Source organism: Bombus huntii, chromosome 18, assembly GCF_024542735.1.
Source record: "Bombus huntii isolate Logan2020A chromosome 18, iyBomHunt1.1, whole genome shotgun sequence".
Taxonomy (NCBI): Eukaryota; Metazoa; Arthropoda; class Insecta; order Hymenoptera; family Apidae; genus Bombus; species Bombus huntii.
The window spans coordinates 3,648,783-3,667,689 of NC_066255.1; the positions used below are offsets into that span (position 1 = coordinate 3,648,783).

The 18,907-nt window shown below is 45.5% G+C and overlaps 1 long non-coding RNA gene across 1 annotated transcript in view; it reads right to left on the reverse strand.

The window, feature by feature from the left end:
* The window catches only part of LOC126875489 (uncharacterized), a 173,066-nt gene that overhangs the window by 46,828 nt on the left and 107,331 nt on the right, over positions 1 to 18,907 (reverse strand). The window contains exon 3 of the long non-coding RNA XR_007693477.1: positions 14,286 to 14,329. This is a non-coding gene — a long non-coding RNA (uncharacterized LOC126875489). The remainder of the gene's footprint in view (positions 1 to 14,285; positions 14,330 to 18,907) is intronic.

The window sequence follows — 18,907 nt, forward strand, 5'->3', positions numbered from 1 at the left end:
AAGTGGCGTCTCTGTACAGTCTCGGATGGATCGCGTCTACTAGCGATCGAAGCAAGTGGAACTTTCGATCTTTTTCGTGAGTCGAGAGCTATGGCAGGCTCGCGTCGTCTTACGACGACTCTTCACGAGGGCTCGTATTGCCCTGCATGTATCTATAGGTTAGCGTTATCGATCTCTTTGTGGGGCTGGAATCTCGAACGCTTCACGCGTGCTTTGTGTTCGAAGGGCTTCTGCAAGCGGGAACTTCTCTTCCGCCTGGAATTCTTTCGCTGTACAGCTTCTTGCCATTCCGATCGTCTTCAATTTCTCTCCCTCCATCGACATCGTTGACCCAAAACCTTCTTCAAAATTTCAAGGAAACGAACCTTCAGAAGCAAGGATCGTTTTGCAGAAGATTCGAGGACGGTTTGAAACAATCGTCATCCTCGCAGACGCCAGACGCCATGCTGTTCGAGCAATCGGCACGCATAAAAGTGGACAGACGTACGGCGGTGCAAATCACGACCGAAATGGCAGCTGTAACTGTGTAATAAGAGTGTTTGCCATTCGCTGTTAAAGGCCTCGGTTGTCCGACTACACTCGCAATAGCGACGAGTCGGATCTGTTACTCGAGGTTGACATTGATTCGAAATTTACAGATTGGCTTCGCTCGATCGAATTAGCTTTGGAAGTTTGATCGACTTGGCCACCTTTCGATGGAAAATTCAGAGGATTTGCAAGTTTTTGGCCAACGAACACGATGCTATTACGTAAAACAGCTCGTATCGATTCCAATGGAAACTGAGACGGAATAACAAAAGCTTTTTACTGGCTTCTCCACGTTAACTCGATGCTATCTTCGTACATTCAAATTTAGCCAATTTTTATATACTTATCCGTTGTATAAAGTTCCTTTACGTGTATTTTCCGTGATACGAGTCAGAAGCAATCTCACGAGGTTAAACACCGTAGGAATTTGCATCGGAAATCAGAAGGGAGGAGATTTACTCCAAGATCGCATTTACATCGGAAACATATTTTCTCGAATTTCCCTCTACAGAAACCATAGGAGCGAACTTTGCGTATCTAAGAATTTTTGTAATCAAATAACAGATTCTGGTATAAAGCTGTATAAATTAAGAAGCGAAAAGCTTATTAAACTGCCGGCGCCTAAAAAAGAACCGATGCGTATCGTTCGTTGTTTTCATTCGGACGAGTCTATTCGCGGTGTATTTAAACTGTTTATCGCGAGAATGGCACGTTACGTACTAATTTGCACAAAGAGTTAGCACGAGAATCGTAATATGATAAAAATGCTCAGTAATATCATCACCCGGATGCGTCGTAATTCAAGCCATGACTCATAGTAAAACCAGTTTCCTTCGTTTTACTCGAGGCATAGGGATTTTCTGAGAGCGTTCGCATCCAGCGAGCGTTGCGCGAATAAATTTATCGACGCTACGCGCCAAGCATGCAGAAAACGAATCGCGTTCGTGCAATTAATTCGGGATGCATCCAAGAAACACGTCGATTCGTTAGCGGAAGCAAATGTCTTTTCGTGTTTTTATTTTAATCGTACATGAACAACATTTACGGCCGAATAATTTTTCTCTTTTTCCACGCTTATAATAAATTAATACGTATACAAACGTCTTTATCGCACACTCGATGATTATAAATTCCTAAACGGTTTAGATATTACGGGGCGCTATACACCGATCGTTTCCTAAACGACGGGATTAACACTTTTCTGCGATTAGTTACTCGTAAACGCGAAACTGCGGCTGGGAAATTCGCGTTAAGAAGGTGCATCGGCAACTCGATAAAACAAGCACTGCTTCCTCGAGGCGTTGACACAATAGCGAAACTAAGAGGGTACGAGACAAGCGATACAGATTGAAAATAAATTGTCAAATATCCTAATTTTATAATCACGATAAATCAGTCGCATTCGTACGAATGTCGAGTCATGACTATCAATGTTTTACGTTCTCGCAGTACTCGAGCCGATATAAATTCGCACGTCGTAAGCAGGTGTGCTACAAACGGCCGTTATAAATTTAACCTTACATTCTGACGATATTTCTGCCAGGTTCGCCATATTTTTTAAATTAATCCCTCGTTAAATGTAACAATCCGGCGGTATATCTTCCACGCTTCTCGTATATCTCAAATTAATCCACCATGAAACATTTACTTCAACAACATACATTTTTTTCACGCAGCTCGTCGATGAAATCTACGATAGCAAAATATAATAAGCGAACGTGTACAGTCGTGCAGTTAACCAAGCGCCGTGCCTTCGCGATCATTATTATAATTACCAAAAGCCATTCTCCGGTGTACCGCACAGACCATCGGCCATTATTTCCCCGTGCAGCCTCCAGCACGCCGTGTCGCCATTTCGCCCCCTTTTTTCTCTCCAGTTTTACGATGGTTTACCGAGCGGTGCGTGGCAAATTATTGCCCCCGATTTTAGCGTGGAGCTCGTGACTCCGTCTAGTCCCGCGGGAATCCACTGGCTTTCGCAGGGTCCCGTGGGTGCAACGGTAGACGCGTGGCTTCCACTTCCAGTCTCTCTTCTCTCTCTCTCTCTCTCTCGAGAGAGAGAGAGAGAGTGGAGACGCGACTCTCTCGATGGCCATTTACGCGAGATGACTCGTAAAAGACGATCGATCGAATAAATTATCCGAAAAATCGAGGATTCTCGTTCGCGAGAGTCTCCTAATGGAGGAAAAGCGTCGTGAGAACTTGATGGTTTAGACGTTCAGATGTTTTGGTGTTCGTGCAAATCCACGTTTTACCGAATGTAATTCGTTCAATTTCTTCGCGCTAAACTTCTATCTATAGAGATTACCATCAATCGATATTAGCGATCGCTAAAAACAACGTTTCTCAGCAGACCGAAGAACACTCAATTTCGAAAACATTAGACATTGGCTTCTTGAATTACTCGATTACTCGAACTGCTATCGGGTCGGTAAGAAACGACCGCGGTGATTTATTTACCGTGAACACTGTACACATTTTTCTATACTATGAATATTTTACGCATTTCGTACATTTAAGTTGCTCAGAAATACGTAACTTTCACAGTCTATTAACGAATTAATTCAAATTATGATTAATTAATTCAAATAATTCTATAAATTAATAACCACGGAACGAGTAATACAAGTGAGAGTGTACAGCGTGTCAGTGACAGTCATTGGATACCAAGTGTATAGACGTGTGGAATAGACAGGATTTCCGTAAATATATTAAGGGGACATTTTATAAGTTAAGAGATACCGGAGGATACAGAGTTACCCGGACTACCTGAGTATTTTTTATCCAGCGAAAGGATATTTTTTTTCGATCGCGTAGGTCCAAGGTCCAAGTCATTTCTGTATTTGAGAGTGTCAGGTAGAGAGCTGTACCTGCGAACAATTATCTACAAAAAGAACGTGTCCCTTTTTTACTTTTTTATTATTAACCCTCCATAAAATAAGGCTCGAAAGTCGTTGAATCTTCAAAACCCATTGAACCACGGCTATTTATCCGAATTACTCTTCGAGCACTGTTTCTCTCGAGAGAATATTTACAGGGATAATAGAATTTCGTCGTCGAGGTCGTAGAATTTCTTCGGTTTAGTCTCGGTTAAAATTTCAGTCCGGTTCTAGTAAGCGAGCAACGTTAGAGTAGCGTGACCGAGCTCGACGACGATGCAGCCTTTGCAGAAGGCGGCTGATCGCTAAATATACTTGCAAAAGGATCGTCAAGAACCGAACGAATGGTGTGGTGCACACGCCACAGATGGCAGCAGCTAACAAGGTAACCCGGACGAGGTTCGATAATCCAACTTCGTCGAAGTCCGCGGAATCTAACGAAGGATACGAAAGGGGATGTTGGAACATCTTGCTCTCGTTACAAGGGACCGAACGACCTCTTCGATCGTTAGGGGAAAGTAGGACTTAAATTAAAAATTAAGCAATTCCGGCGTTAAATCACGATTTTCACGAAATTACACGCACGCAGGAAATTAAGATTTGGGGTTGACTGGGTTATTCGATGGAGATAACGAGACCATTCGAGCATTTAATTAGCGGCCAGACACTTCTCCGCTGTATTTACGGCAGACGTTCCAGATATCTTCTAACCTAACGGCCATTCTAATCTCGTGGAATTTTATCTGCGATGTAACGGCCCGTCGTTTGTCAGCGCGTCCTCGGTGCACGGCCAAATCCCTTTTTCATCTAAATTCCTTCGTAACCAATAAATTTCGAACGCTATCCAGACGCGTCTTGTTCAAACACTCTGTTATATAATTCTCTCGGAAGATCCATCGTTCAACCCCCGCAAAGTGTCTCGTCCACGGTCTTATCGCGTTAAAAATATGCACTGTCGGCACACAGATAACGCGAGATGGACCAACGAAAATACTAGCGTAACATAAATTACAGTTTAACGGCAACCCCCAACGTACCACTCTACTCTAATTCAGCCAACGAAAGATTGCCCCCAAAAGAGATTGCTTCCTCCTGCTTCCTAAAGTATCCTAACGCGACCGACGTTTTAACGAATTTATTTAACGTTCACAGATACATGTGGAAGCCGGAAGAAGATACCAGCGGACAGTGGCTTCGGGTGTTTCTCGTGTTCCACGAGAAAGATCGCATGTACCGGCTAACGAAGTTGCCAGGGCGATTTTAATCGATCGCAATAGGAACGAGCTGGCGAAGAGGATGCCGTAAGACAACAGCGGATGAAAAGCCAAGGGCAGACCGATTCGCGCAGCGTTTTTCACCAGACAAAACGTAATAAAAACGCGAGGTGCCGGCAGCGAGGTGTTTGGAGGTGGAAGCCGGCTGGTGGCGCCAGGCTACGCAACGCTCTGCCCAGGGGTAGCACGAAGCTCGGTCTATATGCCGATCCTGGCATGGAGGGGAGGCTTGTGCCGGGGCGATATCGCACACAGACGCGGCGAAATCAAATCGACGCGGAGTCGCGTGGTAGGAAGGGCGAAGCTGCTCGAACTGGCCAGCGAGAGGAACGAGGAAAATATGGGTGAAACACGGTGCACGAAGGAGCAGGATAACGAGCAGACGAGGACCAACTACGGAGAGGGATAGGTTGATCCTGCCGGGTTAAGAGAAGGCCGCGTTCGACGAAGAGGGACAGTCGGATAGGTGTTATTCGATTCTGTTCTTGGGCAACGAAGCGAGCTGCATCGCGTTCGTGAGAGAAAGGGACGCGATAAGCGCGCGAGACAGGTAGATCGTGGGAGGAAGGTGCTGGGAGAGAGGGGTTGGTCGACCCTGAGCAAGACCAATCGCTAGGTGGGAGAAAGAAGCGAAACAAATGGAATAGAACGACCAATGGGAGGAACGGAGAAAGGTGCATCCACTGGCTGTTCGGTTAGAGCGACGAAGACTGTTTCGAAAGAGCGAGAAAGAAGGGTTGGTAAGAGGAAACGAGACAGCAGCGATGCAAAGGAGAGAGGGAGGAAGGAAGGAAGGAAGGTGGTAGAGCGAACGAGAGCGAGAAGGAGAGAGAAGGGTTGGTCGACCCTGCGCGTTATCAGGAGCCGCCCCTCCCGGGCGCCCCTATATCCACCCCGACTTTATGTACCCCGTCGGTGTAGCCGAAGAGTACGTGCATCGGTGTGCGCAGTGGTGAAAACGCACACAAGTAAGGCGTCAACGTCCCTAGGCGCAGCCGGGCGCAGAGCGACGCCGCATGGCGTCGGCGTCGCAAGCTCGACCGACTCTTTTCTCTCTCTCCGTGCGACGTTCTCAGCCAACGTCACCGGAAGATCGTGGTCTTCTTTCGCTGTCCTCGCGCTGCGTTTCTCCAAGGAACAACGGGACGAAGCTGGACGAAGATAACCGGAGGACAGAGGGCGAGATAGAGGGGCAGGGAAACGGAGAGTGCGCGAGCGAGAGAGACGGTGCACGGCGGAGCGAGAGAGAAGGGAGGAGGGAAAGGGAGCAAGCTCAGGAGCAGCAAGGGAGAGAACTTTCGTTATCGCGCCGCGAGTGACGCGCTGCCCTCGGAGCGTCGCGACGCCACCAGACGCCCGACAGTCGTCCGTCAGACGCGCCACGGTTGTCTCGAAACTGACCGGTTTTCGAATTCGCCTGCACTTCGCGCTCGTCCTTCGAAGGATTCGCGTATCCTCGCCGTCCTTCCTCGAAACCTCTCCGCACCGTCGTCTTTCTTTCCCTCTGATTTTCCATCTTGCAAACCTACCGTTTGCCACGGGTCGTACCACCTCGTCGCCGAAACCGACCAGACACAACGCCGTATCCGTTCGTTCCTTCTTTCTGCATTCTTCGACGCTCGCTTTTCTCCTTTCTCTTCGGTGCGTCGTCTCTGTTCCGCTGTGTGGCTCGTGGCCACGAGTCGCGCATCGTGAACGTCACTCGTCGCACGTAGACCGAGCCGAGCTGTCATTCTCGCGGCCTCGAGGCAGAAACCGATCGCTTCCTGTGAATGACACGAGCCGTGTCATCGTATCGTTCTCTGTCGACGTGTTGTACGCGATTCGGTGGATGTCACCTTTCGAGCAACCTTTCGCAAGCCGTCTTGAAAATTGGCAGGCAAAAAGGACTGGAAGGTGTTCGTCGATCGAAAGGTTAGTACAAAGATTCCGAGGTTTTCGGATTCACTCATGTCAATGACAATCTTGTGCGTAGGATCGTGAAGAATATCGTGTACGAATATCGAGCAAGTTGTGACGGTGAATTTCAAGGGACGTTTCCACCGAGTGCCCGAGGAGCAGGCAACCGGACTGACGTGGCGGCAGAACGGGTCGTCAAGTACTTCTGCATTTTCTCACCTTTCGTTCTACCATCTTTAGACCTTATTTTCCCATACTTTTAACACGAATATATAGATCGTATATTTTTCTGCCCGATTCTTCCATTCCATCGGATCGGTATCTTTTAAATAAAACACCTGACGCTGTATCTTTCTTTTTCAGGTTTCGATCACGCCACTGGAATCGTCCAACGCCGGACCGATGTCGTTCCGATAGATTGAAGAAAACAAACCTTTGGCAAATTGCGGATGAGAGAAACGTTATCGTCGTCTTACCTCTGTCTCCGGCGAATTCTTCGCGATAAACTTCGGAAACTCTCTGACCTGCGGTCATCGAAGAACGATCGTCGTACATCAACGAAGTTGATCGTCTTCGAAGCATCGAGTATCGTATCCTGCGGTAGACGGCTTGTTGAAACGTCAAGACATGTCCTTGAAGAGTAATAACCAGGCCTGCATCTCGACGAGGAATGTGAAACCCCCTGTACGTATACTGAATGTATCCTGAGTGTATTTCTGTCCGGTATACCTTCAGTATACGTAACAGGAGGCTACACCGAACTTCGATGGACGCCATCATGGACTCCGCTGCTGATATCCACCCGTAAATTCACCTTAAGCGGATTATCATGCGATAGCTAGTTTCTATTATGTACCTGTACAACCGAGCCACTCGTGTAACGGAGTTCTGCTCGCGCGTAAATCGAAATTAACTACGTTTCGTAGTTTTCTTCGCGCTTTCTTGTGTACGCGTTCCGGCGATTAAATAATAAATCGTTCGTGTCTCTGCGAGGAAACTCGTAGAATTCGTGTCAGGTTATAATCGGGCGACGAGGAATTTAGAAGAGACGAGATTGTGATACAAAAATAGTTGGCTTTATAGACGATCGTAGATGCTTTGTATTTCAGCGAGGTACTTTAAGATAAGAGAATCAGTCGTAGGAGCGGAAAATTAGAAAAATAGAAACTGTTCGATGAAATTAGCACTTGAAGCTTGTAGACTGTTTGAAATTGAATCAATAAATATTGCTACGTTTGATATTATGTTAAAATAATTGTCGTAACGATTATTAGCGAGTGTCTGCGCGAATCAGAGAGGTTTTACCATTTTTCTGATCGCGTATTTACGTCTTTCAGTTGTACGATTCGATGAAGAGTCCAGCATGACTTAGAAAACTATTTTTCTATCTCACGTGATTATATTTTGCTCGATTCGATTCGCTCTTAATTATTGATTTCGAAACAAAAAGGATTCGCGTTTATTTAGTCATAGAACGTAATTTGAAGCAACACAGTCTAAATACAGCGGTTCTAAATTCTGTCTTCTTTCTATGTCAGGAGATACTTAAACGCGATCCGAAAACTAAAATTAGTACGATGGACTCTTAAAATATACTATTGAGGTAGTCGCTTAGAATTTCAATCGACGTCGAATCTTTAATTAAATAATATAACGAATAAAAGTAAAATATGAATGAATGTTAAAACACCGTATCTCGATACCTGATACGTTAATCGTTTAATTACACAACATACGCATTACTATAAACAGTTTCACGTCATATTCCATTTATTCGAATATCATTTCTGCGCTTTAAGAGATGCTCGACGATTTTCTATCGGTTTCAAATGATTCTATGCAAACCAATTAGCAAACGAGTATGCGATTATATTTCTCGCGACAAGTATTATATCACCACGTGCGAGTGGAATCGTCGTGTTTACCAATCCTATCTTTCGGTCTGTTTTCTCCACGCATGTAATTCAAAGGAAATAAATGCAATAACGCGTTATACACATATCATTGATTCTTCTTCCACGTAATGTAATTATCGTTCGTACTTACACGCATAGTACGATTCAATTTATTAACTTTCGTCGCTTCAATTTCATCCATCCGAACGTGAGTTTCTATCGCGCGAACGACAAATTGAATAAACGACGAAATCACTTAGAAAAATTAGCGAACCAGGCTATTGTTATACGAATTCCAATTGTATAAACTGTTTGTCCGGCCGACAGCTTCCGATAAACGGAATGTTACCGTATTACGATGCACCGTGACCAAGAAGAAAAGTCGCATCTTGTTTCTAGTCGATCGACAGCGTGCGTCCTGACCTGGCCGTATCGCCCAGTAAAACGCTTCTAAACTGGCTTTAAGGAAAAACAAATAACAGTGGAATCGGGCCAGATATTCGCGTCCGCGGACCGAATTCGCGCAACGATTCGCGTACGCCGCACGCGAAATAAAATCGTTTACGAGGTCGGGGCGTACGAAGTTTGCCAATAAACCTCAACCGAAACAAACAAGGTGTAAGTCATCCGGTCTGGAGAATTACTTGCCCCTTTAATGCCCCCTTGCCCCTTCGCACAAACGGGGTAATTCCTTCTCCTGGGTCTCGAAGGTACAACTTTCTCTTTTAAAGCCACTCGTAAAAAGGGTTGAAGACAGGCCGAGTTGTCCGCAATCGGCAAAAGGATTGGTGAAAGTAGCCTCGGCAATAAAAATGCTAAAAATTCGAAAGCGAAGCAAGGGTTGACCGGATAATGGCAGGGATGGAGTTTCACTTTCTTTTTTTCTGCAATAACGTAGCAACGACAGTCGGCTTTCGGTTCACGTTGCCTTGCGATCGGCTGCCTGTTACACTCAAACTTTGACGGCGATCTCTTGTGTTATTTTTTGTTTGTTTTATTGTTTTTTTTTTTTTGGTTTTATTACATCGTCGTGGAGGAACGTTAACGGGAAGTTAATCGGTTTATGGAGTCCTGTAAAAGAACTCGACGAGGATTTGCACGGTTATCGAAGTACCTGCACTCGCTTACCTGCCATCAGGTTTGTATCCTCGTTGACTTGTAATCGCCTTCGAATTACCAGCTAATCTACCCATTCCGAAGACAAACTGATTAACTCTACTTTCCGAACAGTATTTCAGTTTCATGTAAGAACGTACGAATAACTTTTTCGATTATCATCTTGATCGAGTCAATTACAGATAGTCTGGCTTCCGTGTAGCTCGATTAACCGTCTTCGTGTACGTATAACAAGGTCTTTAAATATCGGTAACCTTTTTCAATCTGTTGCGAAACAAAAAGAAAGGACCTTCCCAGTATTCGTAAAAAGACATAAAGAAAAGACGTTGAAAGACGTTCGGTTGAAAGAGATTTTATATACGATTAGCGATCTTTTTTCAAGAGATACGTTCAACCTTTCGTCGAATATTAACGTATTAGGTGGTCCGGAACGTCTCTTTCGTTTTATATTATTTCATCGAATTTTGTTCTATGAAAATGATGATCACAACGTTCGACAGACGTTAGGTTTCGCGTTTGTTCAAAGTTGCATCGTTGCGAAAGACGCGTCTGTGAAAGAAAGACGCTTTTCCGACAATCTAATAAACAGCCGACGAATAATTACGCGGTCGTATTCTCTCTGTCAGCGATGTCTCGTGAATTTTTCATTCGTTTTCTGGCCTAAAGACTCCTGTAATTTCCCGGAAATTATAGGAGCGCGTAGAGTTCGGCTCGTTGAAACAGTTGAAACAACCGTGTCGAATGGGAAAGCTCGCGGGCAGGAGGCACGGTTTTGGAGCCGCGATTATGTTCGCCATCGTGATCGCGTATGCAGACCTTGCGTCACGGACGCGGCGCATCTAGATCATTGAACTCACTCGAACCGTCTGTCCAGGGACACGGCCTCGAATTATGCATTCTCGAAAGTCTCGTTGCAACTTTTCCTTCTTTTTGCCTCCTGCCGCCGTCCCCCTCTTTTTTCCGTTTTACATGGTCCCCGAGAAACGATCGACGACAGAGAGCGAAGGAAGAGGGTCGCCGGACGGGCGCTGGAAATTCCGGCGGAACTTTGAAAAATTTACTCGCGCGCTCGATGTACCACCGATAAGGGACGGACGGGAAACAGCGATAAAAACAGGGCCGATGGGAGGACGAACGTCCGCGAGACTCGTAGCCACTCGAACGACTGGATGTAACCCAGGCAGTCGAAAAAACTTGGGAAAAACCGCATCTCTGGAAGAAGAGAGCGAGGAGAAAAAAGAACGCATATCCTGGAGTCCTGGAGAGAAAAGCTGAAATTTCAACAGGGACCTGGGAAAGCGACTTGCTAAAGTTCAACGAGCCCCGACCGCCTTGCTTCGTGTACGAGCAACGCCAAGAGGGAGAGACCTGGAATTTCGAACGAGCAGGACGAAGATGCTGCCGCTGAAGAAGACGAAGAGAGAGAGAGAGAGAGAGAGAGAGAGAGAGAGAGAGGCTTACGGCGAAACGAACGAGGGACAAAGAGGGGCTGAAGTCAGACAGGAAGCGAGAGAAAGAGGGACAGTAGGAGAGAAGGAAACTGGGCGAGATCTCTCTCTTCCCGGCCAATGAGTCGTCGTCTCTTTTGGTGGCCCAACCCTCGGGCCAATATGGCCGCGAAAGGGAGCTTAAGTAAGGGTTAGGTTAGGCCAGGCTGATCCTTCCGGACCTGGCAGAGGGGAAAGAGCGAGCTGGACCAGAAATTGGAGGCGGAGTGGGGTGGGCGTCGTTGTCAGCCATCATGGGATGCTGCGGGATACAAGAGCCTCGTTGTCCTCTCCTCTTTGCGCTTTCCTATCGAACCAAGCTGCACGATACCGTGCCGCGAATAATGCAAACCAACTCTACTACGCTGCCGTGTTGTTTACATGCGAGCCGCGCATCGCGACTAATTGCGTCCCCCGACTGACGCGAAGGTTCGCAACGCGACGAACGTTCGGTTCGAAAAGCTGAAACGCGTTCCGGGGACCATAGGATCGTTGGCCCGACGCCATCGAACGCCTGTTTCAGTTTTTCCCCTTATCAGCCTTGTTTTCTCCAATCTGAAATTCGAGTCGACGACGGTCTACAGCTTGACCCGATAGGTTCCTGGCTTATCGTGCATTTTACTATCCATAGAGATACGCGGTTAGCCGTAGGGGTTGAAGATCGACCAAAGGTCAACGTTGTGCAATCCAACGACTCGTAGATTTTGTATGATCAATGGCCTCTTCGCGGAGGAAACGACCACTTCTCTCCACTTGCATTTCTTCCAAGCTATTTATATACACGCGTCGCTTCTTTGCTATACTTAGGACAGATTTTCCTTAGTGGTATGTTTGTAGAACAAGCTGTTAAGGAGAAACTCGTTGGTTGTAAAATACGAGTACCAAGAAGGTTGCAGGGGCATGTAGAATAATACGCGATGAGATTAATGTGCGACGAGAGAGAAGCTTATTTCGTAGTAAATGGCCAGAGGAATGTTATGCCAGCGTGTGATATTAACGTAGAAATTAATGGAGTCTATCTGTCCTCATTGACACCTACTTATTTACTTACTCGTCTCCATTCGCATGCCCTGGAATAATTTTACGGTTGTACTCGTGTTGTTGGATCGTTCGTAAAACTGATTAATCGTCTTATCGCTCTTTAAATTATTCTACACGACAGTTCGATGTGCAGCTCGAATACAAAGTTTCGGTGTGGTAAAAAGTTCACTTGGAATATTATACAACGTTTTAGTTTCAAAACTATTTAAAATATCCGCGTAAATCATTTTTTAACGCTTCCTCGAAATCTATCGAACTATCAAAATGTAGAAACGTTCGTGAAATTTCGCACACCTTGTAACTCATCGAATACCTATACGCGCTATCGTCAAAGACATCGTATTCATACAACGCTGTAAATCTTGTTCAACGTTGTTTATCCTTGAAAGCTACCGCGCGCTATGCGTAAACGACGCTGTGACATAGATCATGGCTTCCATTCCAGTTCTTGGATCTAGTACGTACTCTACAAATATTTAGGGCAGACACTTATCGTCGGATAGCTTCGCGTCTCGTCATCGACGCAGCAATCGAGAGGAAAACATATTTTTAACTGTACACGTTGAGAATTTCCTACGAACGAGAACGCAGAATTCTCGGTGTGAAGAGAACACTCTTCCTTATGTTTCCGTTTTCACGACAATTTCTTCTCTCAAATGGAAAACTTTCTCGAAGAAGGAAAATCCTCAATTACGCGACTCGGCAAAAATTAGAAGCTTCGTTCCATTAATATCGTCGCTTTCGAGCGAAGTCGAGCCGCTTGGAAGCCAAAAATTCCACTTTTTACCAATTTCTCAATTTCGTTACACGAGTACGAATCGTTCGAGCTATTTTTCGGTTTTCGATGCTTTTTCGCGAACCCAAAGCGCGCAATGTCTTCTCATTTCTTCGTTATCACGTTAGAGACTAACACCGTCTCGAAATATACAACGAGCCTGATTATTCTGTGCGATATCGGAGGTTGAACTTTCGGACGGCGAAGCTCGGCTGATTCGAACGATCCTATCTCGTTCTAATCTTCGTCTACGTTCTCTCAGTTTTCGTTAGCCGTAAAATCGGTCCGAACGGTCATCTTCTGGCTTTCCGATCGGGGGAAAAAATTTCGTTCGTCGAACGAGCGAGCGAGCAGAGGCGCGAGACAAGTGAAAAAGAAAAGCAGAGAAGAAGGGGAGGGAGATAAGAAGAGCGTTGGCTCGTTTTCGAATACGAATGGCCGTTCGCGATATCGGTTATTATAAATCAGCGAGAAAATCGTGACTACCCGCCGTAAAGGGTAAAGTAAAGTAACGAATTAACGGCGTAGGGAGTGTCGCGAAGTGTAAAGTGCCGCGTTCTCGATGCCTGTTTCCGAACTCTCCGCCGACGTCGAGGCTGGGATACCCAACGTAAACGTGAATTTATAATGACGTTGTACTTTGCGGAATACCTATTACGAACTGCCTTTTAAGGAAGTTGTATATTACGTGTTTCACGGACCTTCGTATGCCAACCGACAGCCAGGATATTTTAAGAATTAAGATACTGGCTACAAAGAAGCTCGTTTCTCGTTGCATCTCCGCGATCGTTCCGCGTTTTCATATATTTTTCCCGACTACCGTTACACGCTGTTTTTCCAATATCGAACGACGATTTTAAAACGCTTGAGAAATCGTAGGAAAATCCTTCCGAACGTGGCGCCGGACCTCCTTCCCTACGATAATCGCTTCTACGTTTCGCTTTGTAAGCCAAGCATTTCCCTTCTCGTACTCTTATATTCTTAACAATCCACGCTATTATTAAAAAATATTATTAAAAATCCGTCGAACGATCGTCAACCCTTTCAGGATCAACCGCTTTCTAGCACTCTTTTTCCAAGCAAGTCACAGCGCGCTAAAGTTGCAGCTAGTTTTTATCTTTGAGGTTGTAGTTACGGAGGATAATGCGAGCAACGAAATAAACAAATTCCGAGTACGCGTGCATTTCAGTCTTCTTGGATGTTTCGTTGTTAAGAACGACGGAACACGCAACCACCGTAAGCATGGCATAAAGCGCAAAGTTGTTACGCAACGTCGAGCGTGAAAGGGTTAACGGAAACTCGCGCAAACCGTAACACCGTCGTATTGTACGGTAAAAGTAACGATCGTTGAAACAATAATCAAAAATGTTCGATCGTGGGTTATTTCTTACCTCCGCATGGACGAAGTCCGACGGCCCAGCTGTGCACCAGTAATCTGCAACAAAAACGATCCGGTTGCAATTGTCGATTTTAAACATAGTCGCGAATTCTTCTAGTTTCGAGAGCGAACACGCTCGGCTATTATTTCGCCGTAACGTTTAATTTTAGGATAAAGAAGCTTCGTCAAGAGCTTCGAGCGATTTTCAACGAACCGCTGCGGTGAGTCACGCGGAACAACAAATTCTTTCGTTACGCTGTCTCGTAAAATCCGACGATCTTTGCAAACATCACGATATTTTTCGTTTCGTTCCCTCGCGTTCTACCTCGACGGAAGGGTGAACCGTTCTCGTGAGATTCGGCACGCGGGGGTGTAAAAAAACCCAGCACGAGAGAAGTGAAAGTTCGCGCTAGCGGATGCGCGACTCGGTTGAAAAGGGTTAGGAGAAAGTTGCTTATTTACTGCGCTGTAAAAATGTCACGGGAAAGGGTTCCCTTTTCTTCCGAGCGAACCCTTTCCATCGTCGCGCTCCACGTCCCGCCTAGGTATCTTTTTAGACGAAATGTCAAATCGTTCACTTTCCCTCGCGGATACTCGTTTCCTCTTTCCTAATTCTCCTCAGTTTGTTCCGAATCTTCGGTTGAACGCGAGCTTTTCTCAACTCTTTCCATCGCGAGTGCGATTCGTAGACGTCGCAGTGCATCGTGATCAGTGATTAGCATACACAGATTGGTGACAAATTCATATCTTTGAGAATATGCTTGGAGAAATGGAACGCGAGAGAAGATTTGTTTCATCGACTAATTATTGCAACAGGTAGATGTTACATCTTGGCTATTTGATTCTCGCGTGCTATGTACGTTCCACGCGTTCCTGCGCCCGTAAGTTGCATATCGAATGCATAAAGCGGAGTCTATCGATCGGAATGGCAATGGTTGAAACGTTTCGCGAAATTGCGACGAGAAGAAGGTGTAATAATTGGGGATTAATTTTCCATAGACCGTCTATCGCTCGTGTTAACGACAATTAACAGGGCGTATTTCTCGTTGGTTATTTCTCACCAACTCTAATTTATTTCCACAAGCAAATCTCATGAACGCAAGCCGTCGCTGTCTCCTCTTCTCCTCAAACGCACTTCTCCTTCTTCTCCAAACCATCGTCAACGATACTTGCGCCAAAATCTGCCTCGTTGTTTTACCCGATGTCCCATTCGCACGCAAAAGTTGACACGAAATGGAAATCGAGGAGAACGAGGAACCTTCGAAAGACGAAAAGACTGTCGTCGCCGCGACCGACGGAGCGTCTGTTCGCTCGAATCGCTTTCGACGATTCGAAGAAAGACATCGCGGCGAATCAGGAAAGCTATAAACTAGCTGGTCGTGATATCGAACGACGGCCGTCGTACGGTAATTAGCAACTCGTAGAGCCGGAGAATAAATCGGCGATGATTGTTATTCGATCGGGCGGCGGCGCGGCGAGAGAAGGCGCTGGCAGGAAGCGGCATCCTCGAGACGAAATTTATACGGGCACGTTATACGGCGTCGTTAAAATAAATTAAAGGCGTTTTATCGTGACCCGTGCTATAATTTATTTAAGCCGTTTCCTATTATATCACAGCGCCACGAAAGGCACACTGACCGCGTAATTCCGAGCGATCCTCGCGGTTTCGCGGAGAGCGACGGCCAATCGACTCGGCCGGTTAAATAATATCGTAACCAGGGACCCTTGATCGCGCGACAACGAGGCTGTAACTTCGCCTGTAATTAGCTGGTGGACTCGTTACACGGCCGAGAAAGGGGTGCAGCAGTCTCGTTTAATCGCGACCCGCTGCTTGTCAGACCAGATCCACCTCGTTTCGAAGGATTTCACCGACTTCGGTATCGATCTGCCAGCTAGGTAACTTTATAGCCGGCTTAACCGAATAGAAGAGTTTAAATTACGATTTAGGAACGATGAATAGCGACTGGAATGGAGTCGTGAAAAGGAATTTTCGGATATCGGCATCGAGCCGGATAAAAGATTGTTTCGATACCGTTTCGTCGCTCCGCTCTTTACGACGCTTTACGATTACGCTTTACGCGAACGTGTACGAATTTGCTTGCGCCAGCTAGGATACGTGGTAATCGATTTCAGAAGCGATTTACAGTTAAAAGCATCGTCGCGGCTCTCTCGCGCGATACTTTAGCGACTGAAAATTTCAGCGAATTGGCAAGTCGTAGGTTAAAAACTCTCGTTGCACGATATTTTTACGATTTTGTAATTTTACAGCTGCTGGCAATTGCCGCGGTTTACTCGTAGGCAATTTTATTTCTCTTACTAGTTCCGTTGCTGTGCAAGAGGATTTGTTTTAGCACTAGTAACTTACGAAACTTTTCTAACGATATTACACAGCGGAAAAGTGCAGGACGATTTCGAATACTTGGCGAATTTTCGTACGTCATCGAACATTCAACGGACAGATATACCGCTTGCGAAGTACGAATCTAGAATCGACACAGATCGACACAGACACTTGGACGAAAAGAAATTCCTCTCACGGGGTCCTCGTGAACGAGTTAACGACACTGCGAACACCTCGCCGATGTACATTACAAGTATGATCTATACTTCGACTCATGACCGTCATTAGCGATTTTATTTTAATCAGTGACATGTTTAAATCATTCAGCGGTCAGTCCTACCAAGGGATTGCGTGTCAATGAGAAGCAATTGGCCGAAAGCTGAACGCCCGTTTAACAGCGATTCGTCGTCATTGTAAACGTCAGTTTCGCTCTATCGTTGACTGGGTCGTCGCTCCTCTCGAACGAGATTCCCGCCGAGTCTGCTAGTTCTCGTCGTCTCATGTACTATTTATACGTCCGTGGCTAGCGACCGAACCTTTTCGCGCGATTTTCATCGTTGCCGGAGTGGCAACGTTTCCAACGAGAACGTTGCAGCCGCCGCTTCTCTTTCGCCGCACGTTCCTCGCGTTCCGAGTCGCCACGCGATGGAGTCAGCTACCATTTTCGTAGTACACCGCGATGTCCAATGCCTGCAAACTTCCTTCCGTTTCCTTCCGCATCGACGCTTCCAGACGAACGTTCGAGATTTTCAGAAAATTTCAGGTAAACGAAACGAGTTTCTTTCCCCGGAAGATTACTTGTCGTAATTTAGCGATAATCGAAAGAGCCGCTGCGACGACGAGGCCAATGGAAACGCGTTGCAAACTCACAGCCGATTGATTTTTATAGCGATAAACATTTTCACTTATGAATAAACTAATTGCATTGTATCTAACACGGTATTTGTACGCTCGTATACTGTACGTATATTCACGTTGATAACATCAGAAATTTCATACCGTGAAAACGAAAGGTAAAACCTGACGAAGAAAATACGATTACGTGGGAATAATTTTTATAGCCACCGCATAATTTAAATATCAAAGTTGCCTGGTTATTGCCGTAAACGTTTTAGTAACGGCGAACATTTGCGATATCGAACGACGAAGTTCATTAAAGACTTCATTGCCACGGAGTACGATTTAATTCAATTTTAAACGAAATTATAAAGGAAAAGAAGACGGAAAATCGGTAATTTTCTTAACGATTATAGTCAGCGACGAATACGAGTTAAAGTTCGTGACACGGAAAGCGACAGAGGTTTCAGAATCGCTGACTGCTATCTGTGCATGGAATTAATTAACTGTCGTATCGAGGCCGATAAATCATTCGCATTTATAATCGACGTGCCTCTCGCCATTCCTTTAACGATACGACTAATGAACTCGAACTGGCCGATTATTGAACGAACACAGCGTACGTTATCTTGTTCTCTTTCATGGAAAATGTCCGTGTACGAGCCGGCGGCCAGTAGTTTACCAATAAAACGCGATAATTAGCGTGGTTGTAAAAGTCGTTGGTAAGTGACGTTGCTGTAATTTCTCCGTGTATTATTCGACTTCGTCTTTGCTTTATCCTTTTCGAAGGCGCATCTCGGTCCACCTTCGCGTTCCCATCAGCGCCATAATTATTGCCTTGTCCGTAAATTTCTGTAAATTTTTCGTGGCAAGATCGACGTACATCTTTTCTCTTTATTTTTACCCTTCGATGTCAGCCTTGAGCTTTCGCGAAACGGCAAAGTCTCGGCGATTGCTCGTCGATTAAAAAACAGGAATGCGTTGCTTATCTCGTTCATCGAATCAGAAATACCCGTTCGATATTTCCGTAGAATGTATATACCGTTCGAATTGTTCAATTAATGAATCGTACAATACGTTCGGAATAGAGAATTGTCGAGGAATCGGGGTTAATACACATCGCGTATGACGTGAATTCAAATCGGCATTTACTTCCGTAGGTTGTGTGTACGGCTTGAAAGTACGACGTAACCCGAAATTGAGAGAAAACGTTTTATGGTAATTCCTATCTAGACCGTGGATGTTTCTGTGATTACAGGAAATTTAAGGGCTCGTACAGTATAGAAAAATATAGAACATATCCCGAATAACGTACGTTACCTGTTCTCTGTATTCGTTGGCCGAAACAAATCCCAATTTAGATCGCATAATCTTCAATAACGAAATATTTCTTCAGTTGTATTTTCATAAATGTAAAAGTCCATCGGATCCATAAAGATAGGCCGTCTGTTTTTATT